The sequence below is a fragment of the Cupressus sempervirens genome, chromosome 7 (genome assembly GCF_028749045.1).
Source record: "Cupressus sempervirens isolate cs-2001-9-10 chromosome 7, ASM2874904v1, whole genome shotgun sequence".
Lineage (NCBI taxonomy): Eukaryota > Viridiplantae > Streptophyta > Pinopsida > Cupressales > Cupressaceae > Cupressus > Cupressus sempervirens.
The window spans coordinates 687251162-687263639 of NC_143124.1; positions in this window are offsets into that span (position 1 = coordinate 687251162).

Consider the following 12478-nt stretch of genomic DNA (forward strand, 5'->3'; position numbering starts at 1 on the left):
GCCAACTTGATCGGCACAACATTGGGAATGGTTCAACAGCGATTCTCGTTCCAATGTGTCATTGGGGGATGTCTTTGAAATTGGTCTTTCTTTAAAGGGCGAGCTCACGTCTAGCACTTGGATTGTGCATCGCGTCACAAGTGAATGGGGAGATCTCTCTGTGAATGGTGGCATGGTGATTGTAAGAGAAAATTGACTTAGATGGAGCCATTGGGCTCGGGCCATTGTGACGGCCTTGCAATTTCTCTTTAATTGCAACCTATGTTTGCACAGTTACAGAGTTTGCATGTAAAGATGGGGCTTGTTCTTGAGAGTTCCAAGAGATGACCTCTAGAAATTTTGGATTGGGCCCCTTCAAGGTGAAATTCATCCAATTGATCGGAAGAGCATGATGACCATTTCAGTCCGTTGGCTCCATGAAGTCACATCTCCTAACCGATGACAATCTTTTGCTCCTCTGCCGACCTCATAATAAATTGGGTCGTGAATTGCTGTTTGGTTAGAATTTTCAAGGATTTAGATTTTTATGGCAGTTTTCGGTGTGTTCACTAATTTCTAATGCAGAGCGAGCCTCACACTAATAGCTTATATAGGAGAGGTGGTTGCCGTGAGCCTCTCCCGTGCCCCTCTCATTGATTCAACGCCAGTGTCATGGCGGATGGATATGTCAGATTTTCAAATGGTGGACGTTGACATTGAATCAATTAGAGGGGCATGAAGTCCACCCTTGATGTGCTATTCCTCAACTCTCCTTTAGATCATGTTTTCTTGTCACTCAGCTGGTGCAATTTCAAAAAAAAGTTTGGCAGCGGTTGCCAGCCCTCACCGCGACTACTTGGTGATTTTAAAACTCGATCTAAAATGGGAGCCCTCGTCTAGCACCTCTGTCCGATGTTGCTCGGGTATTGCATAAATTTATGCCATTGGCGTGAATCCCCCAATGAATGCCTACACTTGGAACCTCTCTTAGATCACCTTCTTCAATCACTCGACCGATGCAATTACAGAAGAGACTTGGCAGTGGTTGCCATTCTACACCATGTCTATTCTATGATTTTGAAGTTGATCTAATGGTGAGCCCTTGTCTCTAGCCATGAGGTGGGTTCTTGGCGCTCTAGCAAAATTTTTTGCATGCCTATCGCGGCTACAATGGGAGAGGTGGTTTCCGCGAGCCTCTCCCGTGCCCCCCTCATTGATTCAACACCGCTGTCAGGGTGGATGGATATGTCAGATTTTGAAATGGTGGACGCCGACGTTGAATCAATTAGAGGGGCATGAAGCCCACCCTTGAGGGTGCTATTCCTGGATTCTCCTTTAGATCATGTTTTCTTGTCACTCAGCTAGTGCAATTTCGGAAAAAGGTTTGGTAGAGGTTGCCAGCGCTCACCGTGTCTACATGGTGATTTTAAAACCTGATCTAAAATGGGAGCCCTCGTCTAGCACCTCCGTCCGTTGTTGCTCGGGTATTGCAAAAATTTTTTCCATCGGTGCGAATCCCCCAACAAATGCCTATGCTTGGACCCTCTCTTAGATCATCTTCTTCGATCACTCGACTGACGCAATTACGGAAGAGACTTGGCAGCAGTTGCCATTCAACACCATGTCTGTTCTGTGATTTTGAAGTTGATCTAATGATGAGCCCTTGTCTATAGCCATGAGGTAGGTGCTTGGTGCTCTAGCAAAATTTTTTGCGTGCATATCGCAGCTACAATGGGAGAGGTGGTTTCCGGGAGCCTCTCTCGTGCCCCCCTCATTGATTCAATGCTACTGTCAGGGAGGATGGATATGTCAGATTTTGAAATGGTGGACACTGACATTGAATCAATTAGAGGGGCATGAAGCCCACCCTCGAGGGTGCTATTCCTAGACTCTCCTTTAGATCATGTTTTCTTGTCCCTCAGCTGGCGCAATTTCAAAAAAAGGTTTGGCAGCGGATGCCAGCCCTCACCGCGTCTACTTGGTGATTTTAAAACTCGATCTAAAATGGGAGCCCTCGTCTAGAACCTCCGTCTGGTGTTGCTTGGGTATTGCATAAATTTATGCCATCGGTGTGAATCTGCCAACGAATTCCTATGCTTGGACCCTCTCTTAGATCACCTTCTTTGATCACTCGACCGACGCAACTACGGAAGAGACTTGGCAGCAGTTGCCATTCTACACCGCGTCTGTTCTGTGATTTTGAAGTTGATCTAAAGGCAAGCCCTTGTCTCTAGCCATGAGGTGGGTGCTTGGCACTCTAGCAAAATTTTTTGCATGCCTATCACAGCTACAATGGGAGAGGTGGTTGCCGTGAGCCTGTCCTGTGCCACCCTCATTGATTCAACACCGCTGTCAGGGCGGATGGATATGTCAGATTTGTAAACGGTGGACGCCGACGTTGAATCAATTAGAGGGGCATGAAGCCCACCCTCGAGGGTGCTATTCCTGGACTCTCCTTTAGATCATGTTTTCTTGTCACTCATCTGGCACAATTTTAGAAAAAGGTTTGGCAGTGGTTGCCAGCCCTCACCGCATCTACTTGGTGATTTTAAAACCTGATCTAAAACGGGAGCCCTCGTCTAGCACCTCCGTTCGGTGTTGCTCGGGTATTGCATAAATTTTTGCTATCGGCACGAATCCCCCAATGAATCCCTAGCCTTGGACTCTCTCTTAGATCACCTTCTTTGATCACTCAACCGACGCAATTATGGAAGAGGCTTGCAGCGGTTTCCATTCCACAACACGTCTGTTCAGCAATTTCAAAGTTGATCTAATGGTGAGCCCTTGTCTAGCCATGAGGTGGGTGCTTGGGGCTCTAGCAATTTTTTTTGTGCCTATTGCGGCTACAATGGGAGCTTTGATAACAAAAGCTCTCGGTGACCCTACCCAATACAATCAGTGCTGGTGTTCGCGAAAGACATGTTATACAGATTTGGAATATTGGCACCAGCATCGTTTCTATTGGGAGGGCCGTGAAGCCATCCCAATTTTGCTATGCGAGGGCTCTCTCCCCAGAGTCATTCTCTATGCAATAACTTCTTTGGCACAAAATTTTCAGAATGGTTTGGCAGCGATTGCCATTCCAATGGTGCCATTGTGGTGGTTTCCTGGGCAGCGATCTGAAGGGCGAGCTGTCATCCAGCAGTTGGGCTGCGCATCATGAGTGACAAGGGAGCCTCTATTATCGGAAGCTCCCCGTGGCCATTTGATTAGAAGAGCTATTGCTTGTGTGAGAAAGGATGAATGCAGCCTCAGATTCCAAACAAAATCAACGATGTTGGATCTATATAAGAGCAGAATGAAGTAGCAGCAGCCCATTTTCTATGCATGGCTCCCCAAAGTTTCTCTTCTTTCTCACTCCATTGCCACAATTTCGAGAGCTGTTCGATAGCGGTTGTCATTCCAATGTGTCATTGCAGTGATCTAGAGAGCGATGCTAAGGGCGGGAGCTTATGTCTAGAATTTGGGATGTTTGTGCGAACGAGCAGGGGAGCTTCTCTTATCGGAACCTCTCTATGGCCTTTGTATATAGACCCAGTGGCGACGATATCGATGGATGTGAGCCCTTGGATTCCAAATTTGTTCACAGCTAATATTGGTTTTTGTGAGAGATGGGCATTAAAGCACATCCTGATTGCTACGTGGGAGCTCCCTAAGGTCGCCTCTGTGCCAACTTGATTGGCACAACATTGGGAATGGTTCGACAGTGGTTCTCATTCCAATGTGTCATCAGGGGATGTCTTTGAAATTGGTCTTTCTTTCAAGGGCGAGCTCATGTCTAGCACTTGGATTGTGCATCACGTCACAAGTGAATAGGGAGATCTCTTTATGAATGGTGGGATGGTGATTGCAAGAGAAAATTGACTTAGTCGGAGCCATTGGGCTCGGGCCATTATGACGGCCTTGCAATTTCTCTTTAATTGCAACCTATGTTTGCGCAGTAGCAGAGTTTGCATGTAAAGATGGGCCTTGTTCTTGAGAGTTCCAGGAGATGACCTCTAGAACTTTTGGACAGGGCCCCTTCAAGGTGAAATTCATCCAATTGATCGAAAGAGCACGATGACCATTTCAGTCCATTGGCTCCATGAAGTCACATCTCCTAACCGATGATAATCTTTTGCTCCTCTACCGACCTCATAAAAAATTGGGTTGTGAATGGCTGTTTGGTCAGAATTTTAAAGGATTTGGATTTTTAAGGCAGTTGTCGATGTGTTCGCTAATTTCTAATGTAGAGTGAGCCTCGCACTAATAGCTTATATAGGAGAGGTGGTTGCAGCGAGCCTCTCCCATGCCCCTCTCATTGATTCAACGCCAGTGTCATGGCAGATGGATATGTCAGATTTTGAAATGATGGACATCGATGTTGATTCAATTAGAGGGGCATGAAGTCCACCCTTGATGTGCTATTCGTCAAATCTCCTTTAGATCATGTTTTCTTGTCACTCAGCTGGCACAATTTCAGAAAAAAGTTTGGCAACGGTTGCCAGCCCTCACCGCGTCTACTTGGTGATTTTAAAACTCGATCTAAAATGGGAGCCCTCATCTCGCACCTCTGTCCGGTGTTGCTCGGGTATTGCATAAATTTATGCCATCGGTGTGAAACCCCCAATGAATTCCTATGCTTGGACCCTCTCTTAGATCACCTTCTTTGATCACTCGATCGACGCAACTACGAAAGAGACTTGGTAGCAGTTGCCATTCTACACCGCGTCTGTTCTGCGATTTCGAAGTTGATCTAATGGCGAGCTCTTGTATCTAGCCATGAAGTGGGTGCTTGGTGCTCTAGAAAATTTTTTTGCATGCCTATCGCAGCTACAATGGGAGAGGTGGTTGCTGCGAGCCCCTCTCGTTCCCCCCTCATTGATTCAATGCCGCTGTCAGGGCAGATGGATATGTCAGATTTTGAAATGGTGGACGCCGACGTTGAATCAATTAGAGGGGCATGAAGCCCGCCCTCGAGGGTGCTAGTCTTGGGCTCTCCTTTAGATGATGTTTTCTTGTCACTCAGCTGGTGCAATTTTAGAAAAAGGTTTGGCAGCAGTTGCCAGCCCTCACCGCATCTACTTGGTGATTTTAAAACTCGATCTAAAATGGGAGCCCTCATCTAGCACCTCCGTCTGGTGTTGCTCAGGTATTGCATAAATTTATGCCATCAGCACGAATCCCCCAATGAACGCCTATGCTTGGACCCTCTCTTAGATCACCTTCTTCGATCACTCGACCTACGCAACTATGGAAGAGACATGGCAGCGGTTGCCATTCTACACTGCATCTGTTCTACAATTTTGAAGTTGATCTAATGGCGAGCTCTTGTCTCTATCCATGAGGTGGGTGCTTGGTGCTCTAGCAAAATTTTTTGCGTGCCTATCATGGCTACAATGGGAGAGGTGGTTGCCGCGAGCCTCTCCCGTGCCCCCCTCATTGATTCAATGCCACTGTCATGGCGAATGGATATGTCAGATTTTGAAATGGTGGACACCGACGTTGAATCAATTAGAGGGGCATGAAGCCCACCCTCGTGGGTGCTATACCTGGACTCTCCTTTAGATCATGTTTTCTTGTCACTCAGTTCGTGCAATTTCAAAAAAAGGTTTGGCAATGGTTGCCAGCCCTCACCGTGTCTACTTGGTGATTTTATAAGTCGATCTAAAATGGGAGCCCTCGTCTAGCACCTCCGTCCGGTGTTGCTCGGGTATTACATAAATTTTTTCCATTGGCGCGAATCCTCCAATGAATTCCTATGCTTGGACCCTCTCTTAGATCACCTTCTTCGATCAGTCGACCGACGCAATTATGGAAGAGACTTGGTAGTGGTTGCCATTCTACAACATGTCTGTTCTGTGATTTTGAAGTTGATCTAAAGGAGAGCCCTTGTCTCTAGCCATGAGGTGGGTGCTTGGCTCTCTAGCAAGATTTTTTTCGTGCCTATTGTGGCTACAATGGGAGAGGTCATTGCCGCAAGCCTCTCTCGTGCCCCCCTCATTGATTCAATGCTGTTGTCAGGGCGGATGGATATCTCAGATTTTGAAACGGTGGACGCCGACATTGAATCAATTAGAGGGGGATGAATCCCACCCTCATGGGTGCTATACCTGGACTCTATTTTAGATCATGTTTTCTTGTCACTTAGCTGGTGCAATTTTGGAAAAAGGTTTGGCAGCGGTTGCCAGCCCTCACCGTATCTACTTGGTGATTTTATAACTCAATCTAAAATGGGAGCCCTCGTCTAGCACCTCTGTTTGGTGTTGCTTGGGTATTGTATAAATTTTTGCCATTGGCACGAATCCCCCAACGAATGCCTACACTTGGATCCTATCTTAGATCACCTTCTTCGATAACTCGACCGACACAATTATGGAAGAGACTTGGCAGCGGTTGCCATTCTACACCGTGTCTGTTCTGTGATTTTGAAGTTGATCTAATCGCGATCCCTTGTCTATAGCCATGAGGTGGGTGCTTTTTCACTCTAGTAAAATTTTTTGCATGCCTATTGTGGCTACAATGGGAGAGGTGGTTGCCTCGAGCCTCTCCCGTGCCCCTCTAATTGATTCAACACCAGTGTCATGGCGGATGGATATGTCAGATTTTGAAAAGGTGGACATCGACGTTGAATCAATTAGAGGGGCATGAAGTCCACCCTCGATGTGCTATTCCTCAACTCTCCTTTAGATCATGTTTTCTTGTCACTCAGCTGGTGCAATTTCAAAAAAAAGTTTGGCAATGGTTGCCAGCCCTCACCGCGTCTACTTGGTGATTTTAAAACTCGATCTAAAATGGGAGCCCTCGTCTCACACCTCTGTCTGGTGTTGCTCAGGTATTACATAAATTTATGCCATCGGCGTGAATCCCCCAATGAATTCCTACGCTTGGACCCTCTCTTAGATCACCTTCTTTGATCACTCTACCGACGCAGTTACAGAAGAGACTTGGCAGCGGTTACCATTCTACACTGTGTTTGTTCTGCCATTTCAAAGTTGATCTAATGGTGAGCCCTTGTCTCTAGCCATGAGGTGGGTGCTTGGCGCTCTAGAAAATTTTTTTGCATGCCTATCACGGCTACAATGGGAGAGGTGGTTGCCGCGAGCCTCACCCATGCCCCCCTCATTGATTCAATGCCGCTGTCAAGGCGGATGGATATGTCATATTTTGAAATGGTGGACGTCGACATTGAATCAATTAGAGGGGCACGAAGCCCACCCTCAAGGGTGCTATTCCTGGACTCTCCTTTAGATCATGTTTTCTTGTCACTCAGTTGGTGCAATTTTGGAGAAATGTTTGGCAGCGCTTGCCAGCCCTCTCCGCGTCTACTTGGTGATTTTAAAACTTGATCGAAAATGGGAGCCCTCGTCTAGCACCTCCGTCCGGGTTGCTCGGGTGTTGCATAAATTTATGCCATCGGCGCAAATCCCCCAATGAATGCCTACACTTGAACCCTCTCTTACGTCACCATCTTCGATCACTCGACCGACGCAATTATAGAAGAGACTTGGCAGCGGTGGCCATTCTACACCGCATTTGTTCTACAATTTCAAAGTTGATCTAATGGCGAGCCCTTTTCTATAGCCATGAGGTGGGTGCTTGGTGCTCTAGCAAAATTTTTTGCATGCCTATCGCAGCTACAATGGGAGAGGTGGTTGTCGCGAGCCTCTCCCGTGCCCCCCTCATTGATTCAATGCCGCTGTCAGGGCGGATGGATATGTCAAATTTTGAAATGGTGGACGCCGACATTGAATCAATTAGAGGGGCATGAAGCCCACCCTCGAGGGTTCTATTCTTGGACTCTCCTTTAGATCATTTTTTCTTGTCGCTCAGCTGGCGCAATTTTGGAAAAAGGTTTGGCAGCGGTTGCCAGCCCTCACCGCATCTACTTGGTGATTTTAAAATTCGATCTAAAATGGGAGCCCTCATCTAGCACCTTCGTCCGATGTTGCTCGGGTATTGCATAAATTTATGCCATCGGCACGAATCCCCCAATGAATGCCTACACTTGGACCCTCTCTTAGATCACCTTCTTCGATCACTCGACCGACGTAATTATCGAAGAGACCTGGCAGCGGTTGCCATCCTACACCTCGTATGTTTTGTGATTTTGAAGTTGATCTAATAGCGAGCCCTTGTCTATAGCCATGAGGTGGGTGCTTGGTGCTCTAGCTAAATTTTTTGCGTGCCTATCGTGGCTATAATGGGAGAGGTGGTTTTCCGCGAGCCTCTCTCGTGCCCCCCTCATATTTATTCAACGCTGCTGTCAGGGCGGATGGATATGTCAGATTTTGAAATGGTGGATGCCAACGTTGAATCAATTAGAGGGGCATGAAGCCCACCCTCATGGGTGCTATACCTGGACTCTCCTTTACATCATGTTTTCTTGTCACTCAGGTGGCACAATTTTGGAAAAAGGTTTGGCAGCGATTGCCAGCCCTCACCGCGTCTACTACTTGGTGATTTGAAAACTTGATCTAAAACGGGAGCCCTCATGTAGCACCTCCGTTCGGTGTTGCTCGGGTGTTGCATAAATTTATGCCATTGGCACGAATCTGCCAATGAATTCCTACGCTTGGACCCTCTCTCAGATCACCTTCTTCGATCACTCGACCGACGCAATTATGGAAGAGGCTTGGTAGCGGTTGCCATTCTACACCGCATCTGTTTTGTGATTTCGAAGTTGATCTGATGGCGAGCCCTTGTCTAGAGCCATGAGGTGGGTGCTTTGGTACTCTAGCAAAATTTTTTGTGTGCCTATCATGGCTACAATGGGAGAGGTGGTTGCCGCAAGCCTCTCCCGTGCCCCCTCATTGATTCAACGATGCTGTAAGGGCAGATGGATATGTCAAATTTTGAAATGGTGGACGTCGACATTGAATCAATTAGAGGGGCATGAAGCCCACCCTCGAGGGTGCTATTCCTAGACTCTCCTTTAGATCATGTTTTCTTGTCACTCAGCTGGCACAATTTCGAAAAAGGATTTGGCAGTGGTTGCTAGCCCTCACCGCATCTTCTTGGTGAATTTAAAAATCGATCTAAAACAGGAGCCCTCGTCTAGCACCTCTGTCTGGTGTTGCTCAGGTATTGCATAAATTTATGCCATAAGCACAAATCCCCCAATGAATGCCTATGCTTGGACCCTCTCTTAGATCACCTTCTTTGATCACTCGACCGACGCAATTATGAAAGAGACTTGGCAGCAGTTGCCATTCTAAATCGCGTCTATTCTACAATTTTGAAGTTGATCTAATGGCGAGCCCTTGTCTCTAGCCATGAGGTGGGTGGGTGCTTGGCGCTCTAGCAAAATTTTTTGTTTGCCTATCACATGTAAAATGGGAGGCTTTGATAACAAAAGCTCTCGATGACCCTCCCCAATAGAATCAGTGCTGGTGTTTGAGAAAGACAAGTTATTTGGATTTCGAATATTGGCACTAGCATCATTTCTCTATTGAAAACTTCTTTGGCACAAAATTTTTGGAATGGTTCGGTAGCGGTTGTCGTTCCAATGGTGCCGTTGTGGTTGTTTCTTGGGCAGCGATCTGAAGGGCAAGCTGTCGTCTAGCAGTTGGGCTGCACATCATGAGAGACAAGGGAGCCTTTGTTATCAGAAGCTCCCCATGGCCATTCGATCAGAAGAGCCATTGCTCGTGTGGGCAAGGACGAATGCAGCCTTGGATTCCAAATGAAATCAGCGACATCGGATCTGTATATAAGAGTAGAATGAAGGAGCAGCCTGTTTGCTATGCGCCTCTCCCCAAAGTTGCTCCTCTTTCTCACTCCATTGCCACAATTTTGGGAGTTGTTTGACAACGGTTGTCATTCCAATGTGTGTCATTACGGTGATCTGGAGAGCGATGCTATGGGCGGGAGCTTGTGTCTAGAATTTGGGATGTTTGTGTGAGTGAGCAGGGGGGGCTTCTCTTCTTGAAACCTCTCTTTGGCCTTTATATATAGACCCAGTGCCAATGATATCGATGGATGCGAGCCCTTGGATTCCAAATTTGTTCACAGCTAACATTGGTCTTTGTGAGAGATGGGTACGAAAGCACATCCAGGAGATGACCTCCAAAACTTTTGGATTGGGCCCCTTCAAGGTGAAATTCAGCCAGTTGATCGGATGAAGCTTGATGTTCTTGTATCTATTCCGAGACGGTAATGATGGTCATCAATCTGTGGCAGTGAGTATATATCCCATTTGGTAATATTGCAGTGGCGGAGCTGGTGGGAAGTACTTGTCACTTTTTTTTGTTGGATATACCCTATATGTAGGTGTCTAGATGGCTTGCAACACACTGCACATTCAGTGTTCGATTCTAAGATGCCCTTGTTGCTGAGTGTGTATGGAGTTGTATCTTTTAGACAAGGGCTCCGTCTCATTGGCATGTTCTATCATTGCATTTTTATCCTACCCAGACGACAAGAAGGAAAGAGATGGTTGCACGGGTGTATTGCTCGACGTCCCTAATTTCATCAAGGGTCCACTCTCCACCCTAAGTTTTTGCCGATTGGTAGAGCCTTGGGATTGAGAGGGGGGCCGGCGAAAGGTTTGGTTGCCGCATAATTTATTTGCTAGTGCATTCTCAGTGCGTGCTCGCCTCTTCACTGTCTCATCCTATAGAAGTGCATGGCACTGTCGTGACAGCCTTTGTGGTCCAAGCCAGTAGAAGTGTAGAGTATTACCGATAATTTTTGTTGGATGCGGAAACTCTCCATGCCCTGTCCTGCCCTGTGCGATCCGAATGGCTACGTCTCATGGGTTCTGCGGGAGATACTCTTGTTCAGCTCCCCCCTAAAGAGAGCGTTCGGTGTTTGCATTGTGTGGACAAAAAGCCCAAGGCATTTCATCTCTCTTCAGATGCAAAATTTTGGGAGGGCTTGTCGAAGTATGGCCATTTGTACGGGGTGCACCAAAAAGCATGTAGGGGGCATATGCCTGGGAAATGGATGTCTCTGAGTGTCCTTACTTGGTCACATGTGCGGTGTACATCTTTGCATTATGACTCTACTGCGAGCATTTGTGATTCGACCATTTTGGGGAAACGGGTTTCGTACAAGATGTTCTTCTCAGGCTCTTGCGAACCAGAGAACTTGTCTTTGCAATGCTCCAACAAGTGTAGGCCCAACGTGTTTGTCTAGGGGAAGAAATCGCACGAATGCTTTTTGACAAGATGTGGGTGCTCACGGGTGGTTCCCTTGCGGTGTAGTTCTTTGGTATGTGCATGTGCATGAGATTGAAGCTTGTCCGACAATGCTAGTGTGAGAGTGTTCACCCGTAGGAACTTTTTTGTACCTGCACTAGTAGATCACGTGTCACAGGGAATGATTAGTGAGGTTGTGCTGGGAAAGGAGATATTTGCCAGAGGTTAGACATGTCCGTCTATGCGGGCAGGCTCTCATCACCTATAAATGTGCGGAGGGGGTGTTATAAACGATGCCCTTGAGTGGCCTTATAATTGAGGTGGTCGCGTGCACAGTGATGCCCCTGCCAATTGCATAACCATGTTTTTGACTTGCACGACACTTCACCCTTCAGCATGATTGTCTCCGTTGGCACTTCAACAACCATCTCTTCATCATGGGAAAATGTTTGTTGTGATCAAGAAGGATTTTGTTTGTGCGGGTGCACCTCAACAGGCATGTAGGAGGCATATGCCTGGGAAATGGATGTCTCTAAGTGGCCTTACAATTGAGGTGGCTACGTGAACAGTGCCATCTCTTACAGACTCGAGGCTTCTTTCTGAGTAGTGGCAACAGCGAGTTCGAGGGTAAAGGGTTCTGTACGGGATGTTCTTCCCAGGTGCCTGTGAACCGAGGCTCCCTATTTGGCCCTCTCTAGTCGACAATGGGACACTTTCCTCTTGTGTTAAATCTTTGAGCGTTGTGAGTCCTGCATGTGCTATGAACATCATTCTTGTTGCTTGTGCGGCGGATTATGTTTGGATGCATGAAGGAGCCAGCGCGGGCTCGCCCGCTATTCCGGTGATTCATGATAACTCAATGGATCACATGGCCTTTGTGCTGGCCCACTATTTCATTCATCAAGTCACCCCACCAAGTACTCTAACCAAGTCAATTCTTCAAGTGCGCTCATCAAGTCACCCCACCAAGTACTCTCACCAAGTCGACTCTTTAAGTCTGTTCATCAAGTTAACCCACCAAGTACTCTCACCAAGTCAACTCTTTAGGTTCGTTCATAGAGTCACCCCACCAAGTCGAACCTTCAAGTTTTTTCATCAAGTCACCCCACCAAGTTGACTCTTTAAGTTCATTCATCAAGTCACCCCACCAGGTCAGCCCACAAATTACTCTCACCTAGTCGACTCTTTAAGTTCGTTCATCAAGTCACCCTGCCAGGTCGGCCCACCAAGTGGACTCTTTAAGTTCATTCATGAAGTCACTCTACCAAGTCGGCCCACCAAGTTGACTCTTTAAGTTTGTTCATCAAGCCACCCCGCCAGGTCAGCCCACCAACTACTCTCACCAAGTCGACTCTTTAAGTTTTCTCACCAAGTCACCC